Here is a 21,348-nt window from a genome sequence, read left to right as displayed (position 1 = left end):
TGCCTCTAGACATTGCTGAATATTCCCTGGGTAGGGGCAAAATCACCCACAGTGGTGAACCATCATCCTAGACCCAGATCAAGAAGGTGTTTCTTTTTACAAAATACTAAGGTATGTACCATGCAGTTTTCTAAAAAAATTTTTTAAACATAAACTATCCTAAAATATAAATCTCATATTCAGTAGAATTCCACTGTCTCCATAACCATTCCCACAAAATTGCACGTTCTTTTTATTCTCTTTCTGCCCTGTTTACTTTTTATTTTTTTATTTTTTGGGGAGCCCTGTTTAAATGTTGGTTCTGCACCACCAGATGTGGTCTGATCAAGGCTCTCCTGACAGTGTGGCTCTGACCCATGCAATCTACCACAGCTGGTCCTGCTACATTCAATTACATCACCTTTCCTGTTGTTGCAAGTGGGCCTGTTTCAGTCTCAATCTTTGTGACATCTGGTTGTTCTCTCCTTTCTAAAATCCTATTTGCTATTTGCACAGCCACTTCATCCCACCCTGTTCCTACAAGAGAAAGAGGTTCACAGTTTCCTTTTTGTGGTTGACCCTATTGCGAGAACTGGTGGCTACTGGGGGGAGCCATATCAATGAAGAACTGTTTCTTCACATGGGCTAGCCTGAGAGCAACTATAGTGCTCTTTTCTCAGTGTGCACGTCTCTGCACTGGGCTAGTTAAAGAAGTTGTAGGAATAATAATCAATTTATATGCATTCTGATGCCATGAAATTAGTACTTGAAAATTTATGTTTTGTATTTACACAATTTTTGAGAGTATAATTCAAGGCAAGTTATTTGATGTCAAAATTGTAAAAAAAAAAAAAATTATTATTATTATTTGAGTTGGAGTCTCACTCACTCTGTTGCCAAGGCTGGAGTGCAGTGGCACAGTCTCAGCTCACTGCAACCTCTGCCTCCTGAGTTCAAACGATTCTCCTGCCTCAGCATCCTGAGTAGCTGGGATTACAGGCATGTGCCACCATGCCTAGCTAATTTTTGTATTTTCGGTAGAGACGGGTTTCACTATGTTGGCCAAGCTGGTCTTGAACTCCTGACCTCAAATGATCCACCTGTCTCAGTCTCCAAAATTGCTGGGATTATAGGCATGAGCCACCATGCCCGGCCAAAAATTATTTACAACCATTTATTTTATATTTTTAAATAATAACCACATATTGATTAGAAGGATGTTGATGCATATTAAAAATACAACAGAAAGTTTTGATTCTATTTTGTCAATAATGCTAACCTTTTGGACTTGAAAAATAATTTGCTTTGCAGGACATTGTTAGAGGGACTGTTTAATTTGTATTGCTGGGGGAGAGGGTGGACACAAATTTATAATTTGTGTTATAAATATAGTCTCTGGAAACTTGATCTGCATATATTTATTCAAAATGACAATCAGGCCATGAGGTATTACAGGCAAAAGAGATTTCCACCACTTAGAGATTTGGTAATTTGTGCAATCTCTGATGTGAAATGATACTTTCGCTCCTAATGCCTTCATTCCTCTAACACTTCTGCTTCCAATGGTAAATATTAATGAGAAAAAGTGTTGTGACCAGTAAGCACAGTTGCGCCTCTTAGCACAATTATTGGTTTTAATAACTTCAGAATTGATTAATAGCCTGTTTGTTTTATGGAACCTGCTCAAAGACAAGACTAACTGGGACTAGACTTTTACATAATTTTCACTGGGACACAGCCTAATCCAAGGAGGACATCTTGTAATTACTGAGCACAAGACAGGATTCTCAGTCTGAACTATATGAAGCTGAAGTCTGAATCTGGCCATTTATGTCTTGTCTTAATTCTTCAATCCTGTGTGCAAAGAACTACCCTCAAGTAATTTATAATCCAAGGACAAAAAGGGAAAAAACACAGGAGGAAATATAGTGAAAAATTGTGCAATATATGTCTACAACCAGGCCTGGTTCATCACTAAATGAAATGATCCAGGTAACTAGAAAAGGTTATCATGAAGAAGATAACCTTAAATAGTATTTATTTTCGAAGATCATAGAATGACTCTATTCTTAAAGTCCCATGAAGTAATGTTTTTTTCATCCTTATGAAAGGGCTTTCATGAGAAATTCTTTGTGTATTGTCCCCTGGCTGCTTTTAAATCACTTTTTGAAAAAAAAATTATTGAAATATAATACATCTATCATATAATTCATGCATTTAGAGTGTAGAATTAAATGCTTTTTGGCATATTACATCATTAAAATTTTATGTGGTACTAAAATATATGTAACAAAATTTGCCATTCTAACCATTTTTAAGTGTACAATTCAAAGGTATTAATTATATTCACAATGTTGTGCAATCATCACTTTTTTTTTTTTTTTTTTTGAGACAGAGGCTTACTCTGTGCCCAGTCTGGAGTATAGCGGTACGATCTCAGCTCACTGCAACCTCTGCCTCCCAGGTTCAAGCGATTCTCATGCCTCAGCCTCCCAGTAGTTGAGACTACAGGCACGCACCACTGCACCTGGCTAATTTTTGTATTTTTAGTAGAGATGGGGTTTTGCCATGTTGGTCAGGCTGGTCTCGAACTCCTGATTTCAAGTGATCTGCCCACCTCGGCCTTTCAAAGTGCTGGGATTACAGGTGTGAACCACCACACCTGGTCATTTCTATCTATTTCTAAAACTTTTCATCACATCAAATAGAAACTCTGAAACCATTATGTAAAAATTCTGCATCTCTCTCCCCCCAGGTTACCCTGGTAATCTCTAATCTACTTTCTGTCTGTATCAATTTACCTATTTAACTATTTCATATAAGTGGGATCATATAATGTTTTTCTTTTATGTCTGGCTTATTTTTATGTAGCAGAATGTTTTCAAGGTCCATCCATGTTGCAGCATATATCAGAATTTCTTACCTTTTTAAGGCAGAATCATATTCCATTATATGTATATTGTACATTTTGTTTATCCATTCATCTGTTAATGGTCATTTGAGTCTTTTCCACCTTTAGCTATTGTAATAATGCTGCAATGAATATTGATGTCTAAACATCTGTTGAAATCCCTGCTTTCTATTTCTTTCGTTATATACCCAGGAATGGAATTGCTGGTTCATATGGCAATTGCATGTTTAGTTTGTTGAGGAACTGCCAAACTAGCTTCCATGGTGGTTGCATCATTTTACTTTTCCACCAGCAATGTGTGAAGGTTCCAATTTGTCCATATCCTTGCCAACATTTGTTACTATTATTATTTTTTAGATTATCCTGGTAGATGTGAAAAAGTATATCGTGGTTTTGATTTGCATTTCTCTGACAATTGGTAATGCTAAGCATTTTCTTATATGCTTATTGTTCATTTGTATATACTCTTTGGGAAAATGTCTATTTAAGTTATTTCACCATTTTAAAATCAGGCTGTAGATTTGTTGGTGACTTGTAGGAGTTTCTTCTGTGTTTTTTATACTAACCCCTTGTCAGATATATGATTTTCAAATATTTTCTCCCCTTCTGTAGGCTGTCTTTTCACATATTCTTTTTTAAAAATTATTTCAATAGCTTTTGGGATACAAATGTTTTTTTCTTACAGGGATGAATTATACAGTAATGCATTCTGAGACTTTAGTGTACTGAGTAGTGTACATTGTATGTAACATGTAGTTTTTTATCCCTAGCTCCCAACCACCCTCCCATTTCTGAGTTTCTAAAGTCCATTATATCACTCTGTATGCCTTTGCTTACTCATAACTTAGCACTCACTTGCAAGTGAGGACACACAGTTTTTGGTTTTCCACTCCTGTGTTGCTTGGCTTAGAATAATGGCCTTCAGCTCCATCCAAGTTGATGAAAAATACATTATTTTGTTCATTTTAATGGCTGAGTAGTATTCCATGGTGTATATATACCACATTTTCTTTGTCCATTCATTAGTTAATGGGCACAGGTTGGTTCCACATCTTTGCAATTGTTAATTGTGCTGCTATAAACTTTATGTGACTTCATACTTTCTTGATAGCGTACTTTGATACACAAAAGTTTTCAATATCTGTGAAGCCAAATTTATATATTTTTCTATTAAATAACTGTCAATGAGCAGAAATTAAGTAAAAAATGGCACTTTTGAGCAATATTATTTCAGGTTACTGTTCCATGTGCTTATCACAAAACTTAAGGCCTGTGTTAAAGTAACCCATGGAAATGTCAGGTGGCTTCCCAACCAAGTAGTCATTCTTACATTTATTTTTTGTTCAACAAATTTAGTTATGTATAACAAGGGCTTAACACTGCATTAGGCATTGAAGGAAAACAAGAAACTGAGAGAGAAAAAATACATAAAGTTTCAATGTACTTTGAGGGAGCCCAGAGAAGAGCGGGAGAAAAATGGGAGTCAGGGGAATGGAGTATGTTGTGGCCCCAATACTACAGATTTCTAGTGTTGTTACCGACATTATAGTCAATTTTCTTGAGTAATTGTTTCTCTGTTTACTGTGTGCTTCTAGGACAATGTTCAGAAATTTTAAATGATTGTTTTTTATGATTTTCACCAATTAAATCACTGTTACACTGGGGCAAGGGCCTGCTGAGCTCCTCATGCCTCCATTCTAGGAGCCCTACCCCACTGTTGGTTGTTTCTAATATGTAGCCAAGTAAAATTGCCCTGCTTGTCATCGTCTCTTAATTTCACACTCCTGATTTATTTCACCTCTTCTTCCCTTATTGATGCTCATTCCTACAGGCTTCCTGTCTTGGTCATATTGCTCCCAACTTCTCCACTTCTACTTTGCCTACTATTTGGATTTTGTTTTTCGCAGTTCCTCTACATCCTTCTTAAACTTATTTTTGACTCCCTAATTCACCCATAAGAGTAATGTAATGATATCTACTTTCATTATTCACAGCTTAAATATATCATCATGTACTCTGTCAAAGAAGTCCCAAATCAGTTTCCTAAGATGAGCATCTTTCTCTTATCCAGAAGGGTTATAACTAAGGGTTTTAAATCTTTGAGTGAAGAAGAATATCACCCTAACTGCATAACAGTTAACTTGGCCTTCTAGTTGGTAATAATTTATCACCAATCTAAAGGTGTTAAATTTTTTTGCAAATAGACATGTTTTTTAGTAATTTTCCTCGTGTAACATTTTATGTCCAGTATCTTTAGAAAATATTTGCCAGTTATGTTATGATTTAAAAATGTCTACCAAGTAGAAACATTCTTATGATTTGAATAAACCTAATAATAATGTTCACATAATCATTAACCCTAACAACAGTTCTATAAATCATATATTGTGTGTCTTTTCTGATTAGGAAAATTAGCTCTAGATCACCACCAAATTCTGCATATTTGTGGCAGAAGTCTGTCTGAAGTCTCTGTATTCAAAGCCTGTACTCTTAACAATGGTATTCTAAAGTGGTTGTTATGAAAACCCACTTGCCCTCAATATTATTGTTTGAAATATATTGTTTGAAATAAATTGAAACATTTACAAAATAGAGAATAAAGCTCGTGTGCAAAGGCACAGAGGGATAGGAAACAATCTGCTTTATAGTAAATTGCTGATAAACCGAAACCAAGCAGACTCCTTTCTAAGACACCTCAGATATTACTGCCAGTCTATGGAAACACATCATTTTGGAAAACATGTGATCTTATGACCACAATCAAGCAATGAATTAATTAAATAATGTGTACCACAAGGCACCATCTCTACTCTTGCTATTATCCTCGGCCCCGCCCTCTTCACCTGGTAAGATATACTCTCTTCACATCTCACTTAAGACTCCCTCTCCAACAAGTCAGCTGTTCTGCTCCAGGTTTACTTCACCACACTCACCTTTATGGTACTTGTCACATGACACTAGATTAGCTGTTTATTATTTTCATGCCTTGGCTGGACCTTGAGCTCTGCTAGGAAAATCCCTGAAAATCAGCATGTCACATTATAGGCATTCAATACAGAAAACTTCTTCAATAATCACATAAAGAAAAATATCTCCTCGTGTTATTAACTGTTGAAGACAACTGCTATCTCTCCTTTCATGATGTATAGACACACTCGCAACTTATTCTCCTTTAGCCTTATTTTTCTTATAAGTTTTCTTCTTCCCTTCCCATGATTTTATATCTGAGTGGTGAAATTATTTGGCTTTATTCTGTCAAGTGACCCTTTCTACATATACATACCAAAGAATGGAAATATTACAGACTTTGATTTGACTGTCTAGCTCAGCAGACTTTATCACCCAAAATATAAACTTAAATTTTTAATGATAAATGCAGACTGTTTCCTCTCTTATACTTACCATATATCCATTTGATTTTTTAAATAATTAGATTTTTAAAACCCTTATTTTCTCCTTTTATCTTATTAGTAAGTACCCATCATTTTTTTAGTCCAATAAACATTTATAAATGGCAATCACATGAAGAATACTTTGGTTGGTGATGCTGGTGATAAAAAAGATAAATAGTACATACATTTTTTCTCCTGGGTCTTATTATTACAGGGGAACCAGAGAAACATAAATCACACACACACACACACACACACACACACACACACACACACACAGAGCAAGTTGATACAAACTTTCCAAAAGATGTTCTTCTGTGAAAGGAGATGTCCTGTACTCTAACATCAATCACGCAGTCTCTGACTCCTGATTCCATGCACAATGCATGTTAGGAAAAAAATATGATTCTTAGCTCCAGGCAGATGTGTCCTGAACATATCATGACTCCAATGAAGGGAAGTGAAAGTCATTAGGCATGAAATGTTTACAAAAAAGAAGAGTGACGGAATAGATATTATGTTCTGGAGACTGGAGAAGGTGAGTCACTCTCCTTTTTTGACATAAATTTCATATACCTTCCCTCATATCGGTAACTGCATTTCCTCGACCAGGTATTATGAGAACATTTAAAAAAGAATAATAATATCTGTATGCTTCTGACAAAATATACATAAATCTATACTTGACTTCCTGCTTTAGACTTATTTATTTCATGTTAAATTTCTTTGTTGTTTCAATTAACCCATGCTTTCATTTGGCTTTCAACCTAAATATTATTTGGACTTGGGTAAATTTACCAATGAAGCCAAGCTTTCATTTAGCTCATTTCCCTAATAATCCACTCCTCCATCTCTTCTGGGATCATACAGCAGAGCACCTGTAAAGACAGGTTTCCCAGCTTTACTTGCAGGATTCAGAGTAAGTCCTTCTGCTTCAAGCTTTGGAAATATTAAAATCAACCTGAGTCATTTCTTAATATACACAGAATATTCAAAAATAGTTCTCAACTGAAATTTCTATTCAATGTAAATTGAGTTTTTCAACACTAAACCAAAACAGAACTAACTTTAAATGTTAAAGGCAGAAACCATCTTTTTACTGTTCTTGGTTTTCTTAGTTATCCGTTTAGTATTTTGAAGTTATACACAGCTTGTTACTCAGAATCAGGGCCTTATAATTTTTTATTTGTTGTTTTTTCCTTCCTAAGGCAGATCTCAAGTTTCATTTTCTTCTTTCTACATTTAAAGTCATAGTCATTTCATTCAGCTTAATTGTCCTGATAGATCCTAAAGGTATTAGGAGAGTTTATTTTCCGTGGCATGGGAATTCTCAATAGATCCGACTTTCTTAAGAATCATTACATCTTTGGTTTTGAGCTTCTTACTTTTCAATTCAGATTCACTCTCATTGGAATAATAACTAAATAATTTGTTTTTTGCCATTGTTAAAAATCCAGAATTGGGCTTCTATGGAAAATCTCAGAATTGAATGTTTTATCAGCAAATATTTAGCTGTATCTTGTACCTTCTTGGCTTAGAATGTCCGAAGGTGGTATTTCACTCTAAAACAAAATACTCTTTAATTCATGTGTTGTATTCCAATTTTTTTATTTAATTGGGAATAAGTGGAATCCATCATCCATTTTTTTATGACTTCTATTATAGGTTTTTATTTCAGACATATTTTGATCTATAATATAAATAGAGGAATAATTTTACAGAAGATTTGTAGCTTCCATTGGGTTAAGGAGAATCTAGATCCATCAACGGCATACATAATTAATGGATAAAAAATCTTCCCATGTATATTACAAGAAAACTACTAGAAAAGTAAAATGAATGCTTAAAATTTATCATTATTTCATTTCTTCCCCACTCTGCCTCACGTACAGGTTTCATTGTGTTGCTCATGCTTAACCCAGAAATAGTAAACTTACCAATTTTTGTGCGTTACCTAAATCTGTGGATTTTGCTAGACTGTCATATTATCACTATAATTAACCTCAGCCCCAGGTGACAAGGAGTCCATAAAGATAAAGAAAATTCACCCTCACATTCAATGGGTTATCCTTCATCCTTGAATCTTTGGTATTATCTATAGGGAATGCAATTTATACTGTGAATCCTCTGTTCTTCTCTCAAACAATGCATAATAGCAAATAGCTATTTTAAAAAATATATTGCAGACTGGTTATCAACCTTTTAAAGGAATCCTTCGAGCATTTGAGAATGCTGAGTGATTCCCTTTCTTGCTCTGTGAAGCGTGCATAATATACAGAATGCTGACGAGAAACCCTGCCAATCTGGCACCTCCAGATGGTTGGAAGATGGGAATTTATAAATTGGATTGCTACCTTCTCCAAATATATCATACATTTCCTGGTCATTTTTATCCCTATAATATGCCTCATTAAGTGAAAAGTTTTAAAGACAGTTGGATAAATTGTGCATAAACTCATATCCAGGTGTCCTGAGTAACTTGGCTCGTCTTCTCTACAATTCTAACTTAAACTTGAGGATTTTCTGAGGCCCTTGGACATTCTAGTTCTCTGAATCTTTGAGGCACTAATTAAACATGTGTGTGCTCTTAATAAAAGTTGAGGAATATTAGATCGACTTGAGAATGTTAAGCTTATCTTCACATGCAATGTCATTGAGTTTAAACCCTTTAATATTTTAATCTATCTTTCACATTGTAGCTATAATAGTAAATTCTGACCAACTTGCTTATTCTTACTTATGAGAATTTTATTTGCAGAAATGCAAAGGTAATCTGTGTTCTCTAAGCCACACATTCTGGTAGCAAATATAGGTTTTTTTTAACAATTGCAAAACAGAATCTCTACAATCTACCTCCCACTCACTGAAATACATATTCTGCAGTATTTTGTTTTTTATTGAATATTGTCCTACTGTATGATTCATGATAACACATCAGGACCAGAACCAGGATCAAGCAAATGAGGTATTTATATCATGAATATAATTTAAGAGAGTAGTAAAATCTTATTAATCAAGCTGATTAATATCTTAACACAATTCCTTACTGCAATATTTTAAATTACCAAAAATAATGCAAAATTCACATTGTACAAAATATCATATTTTAAAATAGATATAGGACCCAATTGTAATCACGCAAAATGCTGCCTCACATTTCTTACCTTAATTCTGGCTCAGTGGCAAAACGTCTGCCCTCTTGTTTTCCTCAAATTGCACTGTAATGGCAAAAAGTTATTTTAAGTATGAAGCAAAAACAACTGTAAAACAGAAAGGAGTGCAATTCAAGTTTTCAAATAGTTAGAAGATAAACAGTCGACAAGATCAAATTTAAAGGAAAATCACATTGAATTTCAGTCCAGACATAATATTTATGAGCTGAGTCCACAAATGTTCTGAGCTGAATCAACAAATACAAAGACAAAAATATTCAACAAATGTCAAATGATCAAATGTAAAAAAAAAAAAAAAAAAAAATTGATGTTAACAAATGTAAAGAGTAAGGGAAATCTGACAGAGAAGAGTTCATGCCAAACAATTGGGTACTTTTCCTCAATCATTTTAATCTAATCTAATTTTTATTTCAATATGTCTTAGGAATGGGATATTTTTATAGTTAAAAATTGCAATCATAGAGAAGAACATAAATAAGAGAGAAGGACCAGGATGAATAAACAGAATCATAAATGCTAAATAAAACAATAAAATAATTCAAGGAACAAAATCTTAACTTGAAAGATGCTAGGAGTTATTGCAGACATAAAAAGTAGGAATAGCGAAATGAAAAATAGCAAACAGAAAATTAGGAAAACACTTTTAAAACTAGCATTATAGTTGCCAAAATCATTTAAGATAATTAACACATGAGTTGCATAAATATGTTTTTAGAGTAGACATCTGAATTATTTATCTGGAATATAAATGCAGTCATATTCCCAGAATCCAGATTACCAAGGCAAGAAGTACTTGCTAAGGTAATTTAAACTAGCTGCTATATAAAACCACTTTGCCTAAATTTCATCCCTTGCTAAAAGTCAATGAGCACTTCCGGAAAGCTCTTCTTTAAGCACTGACTCAGAAATCAAATCATTTTTCATCTTTCATTCAACATCTTTTGGCTTCCAAGGTGCATTGGCATCTGTCAGCCTTCAAATATGAAAGGAAAAGATAAATGAGATAGACCACTACCTACTTACACCAACTTGTACTGAAAGGGACACCCATGACCCCAGTTAGCTTACTCTTGGCCAGAACTGGTCATATGGATCCTAATTACATGAAAGGGGTGCTGGGAAATTATGCTTGACTGTATTCCAATGGAAAATAAAATGGTTTTGTAACTATATGGGTTTTATCTGACACTTTCCAACTAGATCACCTGCGATAGAAATTTAGAGGTACGAAGGGAAATATCCAACTAATCCATCATCCATCTAATGGAAATTCTAAATGGAGATAAGCAAAAAAAAATGAGGAGAAGAAATAATTAAAAAATAGAAAATAAGTATTTGGAAATGAAGAAACAGTTATTTAATTGAGGTGGCATGTTGAATGGAAAACAGGACTAATGAAGTACTATCCATATGTACACATATTGAATTTCCATTTCCTCAAAGATAAAAAGAAAATTCTAAAATCTTTTAAATAGGAACAGAAAGTTATTTACACAGAAAACATTATAGAAACAGCCATGCACTGTCTTAACAACACTGAATATAGAAAATAATTTTAAAAGTCCTCAATTCTGAGGGGGAAAAAATTCACCTTTAAACCTAGAGTTTCATCCCCAATCATATGTGAGGGCAAAATAAAGATGTTTTATTTATGAAAAAGGTTACAACATTCATTATTCTCTAAGTACATCTGTTTTGTTTTGAGAAGAAGTCTCGCTCTGTTGCCCAGGTTGGAGTGCAGTGGCGGGATCTTGGCTCCCTGCAACCTCCACTTTCTGGGTTCAAGTGATTCTCCTGCCTCAGCCTCCCAGGTAGCTGGGATTACAGACGCATGCCACCATGCCCGGCTAATTTTTGTATTTTTAGTAGAGACGGGTTTTATTGTGTTAGCCAGGATGGTCTCCATCTCCTGACCTCATGATCTGCCTGCCTCGGCCTCCCAAAGTGTTAGGATTATAGGCGTGAGCCACCATTCCTGGCCAAGCACCTTTTAAAAACATATTCAACAGGATGTAATTTCAATGAAATTAAAAGTAATTTAACTCAGGGGTAACATGAGCTAAAATAAACAATAACAATTGAGCATAATGCAGAATGGGAATGCCTGCAAAAAATAAAGTGTAATTCAACACGGTGAAATACACACACAATTCATACAGTCTAACACACTGAAATACATATACAATTCAAAATTTTGTGAGACTGCATTTTCTTTTACCTGGTTTCAACTACACAATTTCATTATTGTATGAATGTGATGTACATGTACATAATCATAATATTATGAATACTATTATTGCTTTCTCTTTTGAAAATCAAAATACAGACAAACCACAAATAATTCAATGCTATTTAATGAAATAGGATGTATATTCTATAAACCTTGTAAATGTAAAATACAATATTTATAGTAATTGGAAGGGGGAAGAGAGATGAAATAAATAAAGTCTTTATTCCATTCTCTTTTATAGCACAAAATTAGTAGGTATTTTCAAAGCTTGATAAATCAAGAAATAAATATTAAATTTAGAATTTAACATTTGAAGTCAGTCTCTGAAAATAATAGTAATACATCCAACAATATTGGGCTTAGAGGGTAGAAGGGAAAAAATGGGAAGGTGGGTAGTAACACATGAATGTTTTCTAAAGCAGAGAGATTGTAAAGCTTGTCTAGAACACAATAATCAGGAATGAAGATATATATATATATATATTACATAATCTTAAAATGTTAAACAAAGAAAAACTAAAGCCAGAAATATTTTCAATATTTTGTTATCTAATGAATGGGGTTAAAGGAAAGGCGTTAGTAAAATTTTATTTCCCTCTCAATGGTTACTATTTTTAATATGTGAAAACATTAATTGTATACCTGTTAAATAAAAATAAAATACCACACATATTGTCCCAATATAAAGTAGTCCTCAGGAATTATATGCAATTTGCAGATTCTGTCATGTTTCTCAGGAAGACATGTGCTCAACTTGTAAATTTATGTGACCTGGGAATATTTATTAATAAAGCCTATTTTTAAACCATATGACACTGTCTAACTATAAGTGCTATGAGGTTAAATGGTACTTATGGAAATTGTGTCTATTATTCTAAACTATACATTTTTTAAGTATGCAGTGAAGAGAAACTCTTAGCTTGGTGCCATAAAAAGTAAAACAGAACTTGAAAAAAAGTGAGGCAAACCACTGTGACATTAAAGCAGAGTGTGAAAAACAGCAGAAAACTAGTGTCCAAAGGGGAGGAATTTGAAAATCAGTGAAACTTGGAGTTTTGAGAAGTGCAGATAAGACTTAGTGAAGCCCTGGAAGGGATACTGGAAGTGCCTTGCCTAAATATCGTTGGTTGCTAAAGTAAGTCTCAGTCTCAGGAACCAAGATCAGCTTTCTTTTCTAGGCTAATACCAAAAACTTGTTTTTAAAAAGTACATACATACATATATGGCAAAAGATTGTAAAATTCACATTTCTGAGAATATACACAGCAAACATGATTATGTCTTTCTGTGGTTTCTGTTTTTATCTTTGTCAGAAGATATACAATTATGAAATTAAATGTTTCAAATGTAAAGGTGTTGAAACTTTAAATTATTCTAGGCCTTGTGAGAAATGTGGCTATGTGGCCTGAGTCACGTGGCATGTAGCTGCAACTTCTGCCTTTTGTTGCTGCAAATAATTAGGAAGACCAGATGGTTCCAGAGATGATGCCCCTTCTGATCACTACTCAACTCACAAAGTATAAAGTTATCTTTCTTGGAATGTAGCAACCTGTAACCAATAGAATTGCTGTAACATGCACTGGTCTTGTGTGGGAAATGTAATTCTGCTAAAATGTATCTGTCTCTGCCTATATAATTTGACTGACCCAATTTGAAGTTGGTGCTTCACAGGTGATCACCCTCAAGCTTTGCCCTTCAATAAACTCTAAATTTAATCATATTTTCAGAATCTCATTATTTAAGGTTAATATACTTATTTTTTGTTTTCATTTTTACCTTCACAGATATTTATGGTTTTATAGCTGGTCCTTTTGGGGTTGCCAATTTATTCACTTACTGCATTTCATTAGGCTGGACTACTAAGGTTTGTTTTAAGGCTTTCTATAGGAATAAGTTTGTAAATTCCCTGTGAGTAGCTAAAAGAAAGCTTTCATTAAAGTATAACATTTTCAAATATGTCCACTAATCAACCTTATTAATTATTGTATTCAGACAATCTACATCTTATTTTCACGATACCTATAATATGCTATGGGTGGCTTCCATTGTATTTCTGTCAATTTATCCTTGCAGTATCTGAGATCTCTGAGTTATATATTTAAATCAATATGCACTATAATAACGATAAATGGGTCCAAGCTGTGTATATCACCTTTATCCTTTATCATTTTACATTATCTATTTTTATTTTGTTTCTTCTTTGGTGTGTTTGGTTTTTTTGTTTGTTTGTGTCTTTTTGAGACAGAGTTTCACTCTTGTTGCTCAGGCTGGAGTGCTGTGGTATGATCTCAGCTAACTGCAACCTCCAGCTCCCAGGTTCAAGTAATTCTCCTGCCTCAGCCTCCTGAGCAGCTGGGATTACAGGTGCAGGCCACCATGCCCAGCTAATTTTTGTATTTTTAGTAGAGAAGGGGGTTTCACCATGTTGACCAGGCTGGTCTCCAACTTCTGACCTCAGGTGATCCACCTGCCTTGGCCTCCCAAAGTGCTTGGAATTATAGGCATGAGTCACTGCACCGGGCCTCGATTTTTATTTTATTTGATATATTATGCCCCAAATAAACTTAATTGACTGTTTATCATATACCAACTATCTTGTTTAATATATCAAGCATGTATTTTTAAAATTAATTTTTCAAAATTAAAATTGTTATTTTAATCTTGAAATTTCTAAGACATATATATTTATTCAATATATGGGGTTAGTTTAAAATTTTGATCTATTAGAATTTTGTTATTTTAGTGAGTACAAATTTTCCGTTTATATTAATATAATATTTATATTCTGAATTAATTCTGCCTTTCTTCTTTTAAAATCACTTTTATGCTTACATTGCTCTCTACCATATTACCATCTAATTTTTTCTCCAGTTGTTTTGTGGTATGCTTAGGTTTGAATAAACATTTTTCCTCCTGCTAATTTGTAACATACAGATTCCTTTTAGAACTTCTAATGGTTGCTATTTTAATGGGAATGTTTTTAACGATCTAGTCTGATTTAGTAGACAGGACACCATAGTCTTCATTAGGAGAGCTGAGAAAATTAGCACAATCACATCAATCTGTCTTCCTTTCCCATTTTTAACTTACTGGTTTTAGGTAGTTATCATATTACTTTTTTTTATTATACTTGTTTGTATACTGGTTTGTATACTGGTTTGTTACATATGTATACATGTGCCATGTTGGTGTGTTGCACCCATTAACTAGTCATTTTCATTAGGTATATCTCCTAATGCTATCCCTCCTACCTCTGCCCACCCCACAACAGGCCCCAGTGTGTGATATTCCCCTTCCTGTGTCCAAGTGTTCTCATTGTTCATTTCCCACCTATGAGTGAGAACATGAAGTATTTCGTTTCCTGTTCTTGCAATAGTTTGCTGGGAATGATGGTTTCCAGCTGCATCCAAGTCCTTACAAAGGACATGAACTCATCCTTTTTTATGGCTGCATAGTATTCCATGGTGTATATGTGCCACATTTTCTTAATCCAGTCTGTCATTGATGGACATTTGGGTTGGTTCCAAGTCTTTGCTATTGTGAATAGTGCCACAATAAACATACATATGCATGTGTCCTTATAGCAGCATGATTTATAATCCTTTGGGTATATGCCCAGTAATGGGATGGCTGGATCAAATGGTATTTCTAGTTCTAGATCCTTGAGGAATCGCCACACTGTTTTCCACAATGGTTGAACTAGTTTACAATCCCACCAACAGTGCAAAAGTGTTCCTGTTTCTCCACATCCTCTCCAGCACCTGTCATTTCCTGACTTTTTAATGATCGCCATTCTAACTGGTGTGAGATGGATCTCATTGTGGTTTTGATTTGCATTTCTCTGATGGTGAGTGATGATGAGCATTTTTTCATGTATTACTTTCAGTTTTTTGTTATTGTTATTACTGTTTTCTGTAGGTTCCTCTTATTCGTTTATACAATATATCTAAACGTCTTTTTTTTTTCTTTATTCAGTGTAAATATTATCTATTAACTTTTGGGCAAGGAAGATATGAAAACCAACTCGATTACCTTTTTTTCTCCTTTCTCCTATCCACTTTGAGAATTTTTGTTGTTGCTTCTATATTACTGTTTAAGTTTATATTGTAAAGATAATATAGTAATTTGTGATATATTCAGCAATATGTTGCAGAATTGATTTCTTACTAGTTATACATTGTATTGCAGTGATTCTCAGCCATGTTACCAAGTGTTTTTCTCTCAACTCTGGATGGTGGACATCCACGCTAATTTGTGTGTGTGTATGTGTGCATGTGTGCGTGTGTGTGTATCATAACTTACCTTGTTGCTCTGGTTTTGAGCTGTTTTGAGTTGAAGAAAATTACCTGACAATTTTATATGTGAATTACAACTTAACTATGTATAATATGCTTTCGACATGGTTCCCTTGAAACTGTTTCTCAAACTGAGCTACATGTTAGAATCAACCAGGGAGCTTTTAAAAGCCCAGGTTTTACCCCAGAATAATTAAACCAGAATCTGTGGGACTGAGGAACACACACTAATTGATTTTTCTTTGTGTTTGTTTTCTCAATAACTCCTCAGGTGGTTCAATGTTCAACTAGTTATCAAACCAGTGTCTTAGAATATGGTGAGCCTCGCTCGGCTACACCTAACATTGGATTTGAGGCCAGCCCAAATTTGCACAGGCTGCTCCCCCAGTCTCAATCCCACTACAAATTGCATTTGACTTCCTTTTTTCCTAAATAACTTTTCCCATTGTTTTAAAAATTCAATTGTTAAACATTTGTTTATATATTAATTGTGCACAAATGTTGCTAGAATATGATATGCCTTTTAGATCTTAAAATTGTATTCTTTCTTCAATTCAGGAACATTCTTATTACTTACCTATTGACTTTTTAAATTTAATTTTGTCCTGATCTGAATTTATACTTGTTAAATGATTCAATATTATTTTAAATATGATCAATCTAAGAATCAAACTGTCTTTTAAAAATTCATTAGAGTATATCTTTTTAGTCTATGCTCTGATTCTTCTACTTTTTCTTTTCTTTAGAGCTATTTTCCTATATCTGGCCATATATTTTCACTTTTGTTTGCAACCTATAGAAAGTATTATTTGGCTGTACCCTATTGGAAGTTGCAGTTCTGTTTTGTCCATATTAGACATTGTCTCACATGTTTTTATCTTCATAGTTATGTTTTGCATATTAATACATTTAGTGGCTTGTGAGAGGGAGGAATCTATTGCCAAAATAATTTCTTAGGAAACTACTTTATTCCTTGTTCTCACCAAACACCAAAGTGAAGAGCCATGTCCTTCCCCCAACTGGTCAGCCTTTCCTCTCTCTGTAATATCTACGCGAATATTTTTGCTTTATCTAGCGGGCTCCCATGTTAGAGAAGCTGGATGCATTTACTAAAGCTAACAGCTCCTCAGCTATTGGTAGTACAAGTTGGGTTAAAATTTACCCACATCAAGTGGATCTGAACCTGCCCCCTTCTCTGTCCTAACTGTAAGCCACACATTGGCTGTAACTTTCTTGCTGTCTGTACCCCTTTCACTTGCATTCAGTTTTTCTGGCATCAAAGAGTTAGTGATTCTCCCGTGACATCATTAGAAGTTACTTTTGCCGGCCGGGTGTGGTGGTTCATGTTTGTAATCCTAGCACATTGGGATGCCAAGGCGGGTGGATCACGAGGTCAGGAGTTCAAGACTAGCCTGGCCAACATGGTGAAACCCTGTCTCTACTAAAAATACAAAAATTAGCCGGGTGTGGTGGCACGCGCCTGCAGTCCCAGCTACTCAGGAGGCTGAGGCAGGAGAATTGCTTGAACCTGGGAGGCAGAGGTTACAGTGAGCCAAGACCACACCATTGCACTCCAGCGTTGGCAACAGAGTGAGACTCTGTCTCAAGAAAAAAAAAAAAAAAAAAGAAGAAAAGAAGTTACTTTTGCCTCGGCCATCATCAGGTCAAGAAATGATTGGTGAATAGCATAGGAAAATCTGATGATATCCTTTGACAGCCCAGATTTGTTCTGTTTCTCTCTTGACTTGAGTTTGCCCAGTTCTGTAGCTCGCTTATCATCTTATCACTGCTTCCCAGATGGGCTTTACTTCTGCAGGTATGAAACTGCTGCTGCTCCAAACTCTGTCCATCCTATCACGACTGCACAATGCCTCCCAGAAATGCTGAAAAGCTTCTTGCTTATTTATTGTCCTCTATTTGTTGGGTCATTTCAGATAGCATTTGGAAGACAAGGAAGTGAAATGTGGGACAAGTCTCCATTTTGCTCTGAAGTGATCCCCTCCCATTATTATAAAATGCTCATAAACTTACACACAGAAGTAGCTGTTTCTTCAAAATCCACTTTTGTGTCATTAATCATCTCAGCCCGGCAAAAATAGAGTTTCAAAGTTACATGCAAATAAAAGGTGATCACAGAGTTAATGACCTCTATTTCAGAGCTGAGGAGATCCTGTGAAATCAAACTTCATATGCTATGACAGAAGTATGGGATTTTAGTCATGTCCTCACTCCACCCACTCAAGACTGGTAGCAATAGTTTAGAGTCATTTGTTACGGACTAGTAGCCTGACCCATTATTTTCATGTTCCTGGAATTTGCGAAACAAACAATGTATAACCAATCCACAGTTTATGTCATTTTAAAGGAAAGTTTTGGTAAATAACTTAGGGATTGCCTCTTCTTTTTCTTTAAAAATTCATTTGTAATTGCTACTAAGGAGACTATATATTCAAAGCAACTTGAATGTATGCTCCCAGGTTGCAACACTCATGCTTGGCCCACATGAACTCTCGTATACTTTGTTATAATTTTGGCTCAGCTTCTTCCTTTTAGGTTGACAAAGACAAGTTGTACATGATGTATTTGATGAATGATAACTTTCTTTGGGATTGCAGAAATTGCCACACACATACAAACACACACACATTTTGTAAATGATTACAAAATGCCATTCTTCAAAAGCTGTCATTCTGAAAGCAGGTCTTTTCAAATGCTTGACATTTTAAAAAGTACAAATTGAATGATGAAACTGTTTTCAACCTAATATCAATATAGGCATTTGCTGAAAAGCAATTTGAGTGGTATGCTTGTAAAAAGTGAAGACGATGCAAATGTTGAAGACTTTTAGGAATCCTCTAGCAGCCCTGGAGCCTATAGGAGGTCTAGCATGGACCATAACTGTGTGAACAGGGAGTGTTATTCAAATCAGGACCAATCAATCCCAATCACTCTAAGACTCCAATCTGTGCTCCTGGCCCCAAGAGGGGAAAAAAATCGTTATTCAACTGCCTTGTTATACAAATAACAAAACTGAGGTGAAGAGGTGGTAGATTACAATGCAATTGCTAGTTACATTGTTATCCTAGATAAGAGTAGTTCCTGATTCTTCCCCCAGGATACTTAGTGAGAAAATAGAGGACCTATGTGGACATCTTCCAGACAATCCAATCCAAGTTTTACTATCAAAACATTACAAATCCCATACCAAAAATAGAAGAATTCAAATGATCTTTAAAGTCCGCCACAGCGTGAAGTTCAGAGAATGAGAAACATTACCATGCTAAGGCTTAACATACTGAAAAGGAGATTCTGAGAAGAATGAATTTGTTTTATCCTCACAATAAAGATACAGGAAATTAATTTGTTTTAGAAAGAAATGCTGATAGACCTGAAGTAAACACTGCTATGGAACTGTGTAAAGTCCTGAAATTGATTATTTGCGCCAAGCTGTATGTTAAGAATATAGATTGTACTGCTGAATTCATTAGACAATTAATACAAAGATAAGATTATATTATTTTGGACACTATTTGCAGAATTGACATTTATAAGTTTCTGATAACTAAATTTGAGTTAAAAACAAAAGAAATATGATAAAATGCATCTGAGTTAAAAGCAAAATAAATATAATACTATACAGTGAAATATGCTTATATAAATACACACTTGTGACAGATGATATCATACATAGACTAAAATATATTTCAGAATCATCGTTGGGGCTTTGTTTTGTTTTGGTTCAGTTTTTGGTGGGGTAGTGAGATAAAGTCACCAGAAAAAAAAATGTTAAGGAAATCACAAAGGAAATCCAAAATTAGGTTGCTAAGAAACCAACCGATTAGAGGAACAGGAAGTAATCCAATAGTGCAAACCTTACATCTTTCAATCAAAAGTTTCTGTATTATTCTTAGCCTGAATGCCCCAATTAGCTATGCAGTGAAAAATAAACATGACATTTAACAAACAAGGTCACGAGTGAGTGGTAGACTGAGAATCCCAATTTTTAACAACAACAAAGAAACCAAGTTTGCTTAGAAAAAGAAAACTTGAAAATAGATACACATAAAAATGTGAGGAAAAGTCTTATTTACATTGTTATTGGGGGTAGGAATGAGTTAGGTACCAGTTAAGATTTTATTTCAAAATACGGACCAGGCCAGGTGTGGTGGCTCATGACTGTAATCCCAGCACTTTGAGATGCCAAGGTGGGCGGATCATGAGGTCAGGAGTTCAAGACCAGCCTGACCAACATGGTGAAACCCTATCTCTACTAAAACAAACAAACAAACAAAAAGTACAAAAAGTAGCTGGCTGTCGTGGCACGCACCTGTAATCTCAGCTACTTGAGAGGCTTAGCCACGAAAGAGAATCGTTTGAACCCAGGAGGTGGAGGTTGCAGTGAGCCGACATTGCACCACTGCACTCTAGCCTGGGCAACAGAGCAAGACTCCATCTCAAAGATAAATAAATAAATAAATAAATAAATAAATAATAATAAGGACCTAGAATATGCAGAGCTTCGTAATGTGGATTATTTGAGTTTCTTCTACAAATTGCTAGCAAGATTAACGAAACTCAGCTAATTCAGTCAATTTAAGATACAAAGGATTTAAACAACAGATGGCTAGTTAAACTATATATACGTATAATATCTGTAAGCAGAGATTATACTTTCTTTTCAAGAGACTACCAATTATTCAATTTTAAGATGTCTATTAAGCTATGACACCAATTAAAAGTGTTTTAAAGAGGAAAAAAGCAATTATCTCCATAGATGTAGAAAGTTATTTGATTAAATTTGATATCAATTCTTGATGAAAACTCCTTTTTAAAAAAGTAACAGTTGCTATTTTAACATGGTAAGTATATATGTCAAACCAAGATATATATTCTAAAATAAAAGTTGGCAACATGCTTGTCATTATGTAATGGGAGCATTCCTGTTACATACGGAACATGGTAAGTAAACATTTTATCACCATTAACAGTGAAGAGCTTTGAAGAGCTTCCAGGAATGTGCTCCAATGCAATTATACAAGAAAAGAAAAAAAAAAAAAAAAAGCAAGCTCTGCTAGAATTTAAGTTCCTTTAGGGTCATGATTTGTCTCTAATTCAATACATATTTACTGACTTAATTTTCAAAGTAATAAATGAAGACAAAAATGGCAAAATCATCTGTATTTCAAAATTACTATGATCATTTATTTAAATACTCCAGAGATGCAACTAATAAGCAATTAGATCTAAGAGGGGAATTCAATATGTTGACTGGTTACAAAGAGATAAATAATTCACAAAAAAACTTCCAGAATTTATATGAAGATGATTTTAAGACTCTTAAGGCAAGTGAAGAGTATTTGAATAGATG

At 34.6% G+C, this 21,348-nt stretch overlaps 1 long non-coding RNA gene across 1 annotated transcript in view; it reads right to left on the bottom strand.

Moving 5' to 3' along the window:
• The window catches only part of LOC105470913 (uncharacterized), a 264,411-nt gene that overhangs the window by 56,374 nt on the left and 186,689 nt on the right, over positions 1-21,348 (bottom strand). Inside the window, exon 3 of the long non-coding RNA XR_980866.3 lies at positions 9,447-9,500. This is a non-coding gene — a long non-coding RNA (uncharacterized lncRNA). The remainder of the gene's footprint in view (positions 1-9,446; positions 9,501-21,348) is intronic.

Source organism: Macaca nemestrina, chromosome 2 (assembly GCF_043159975.1).
Source record: "Macaca nemestrina isolate mMacNem1 chromosome 2, mMacNem.hap1, whole genome shotgun sequence".
In the NCBI taxonomy this organism is placed as follows: domain Eukaryota; kingdom Metazoa; phylum Chordata; class Mammalia; order Primates; family Cercopithecidae; genus Macaca; species Macaca nemestrina.
Note: the sequence above shows the minus strand (reverse complement) of the source record. Positions and strands in the feature narration are given on the sequence as shown.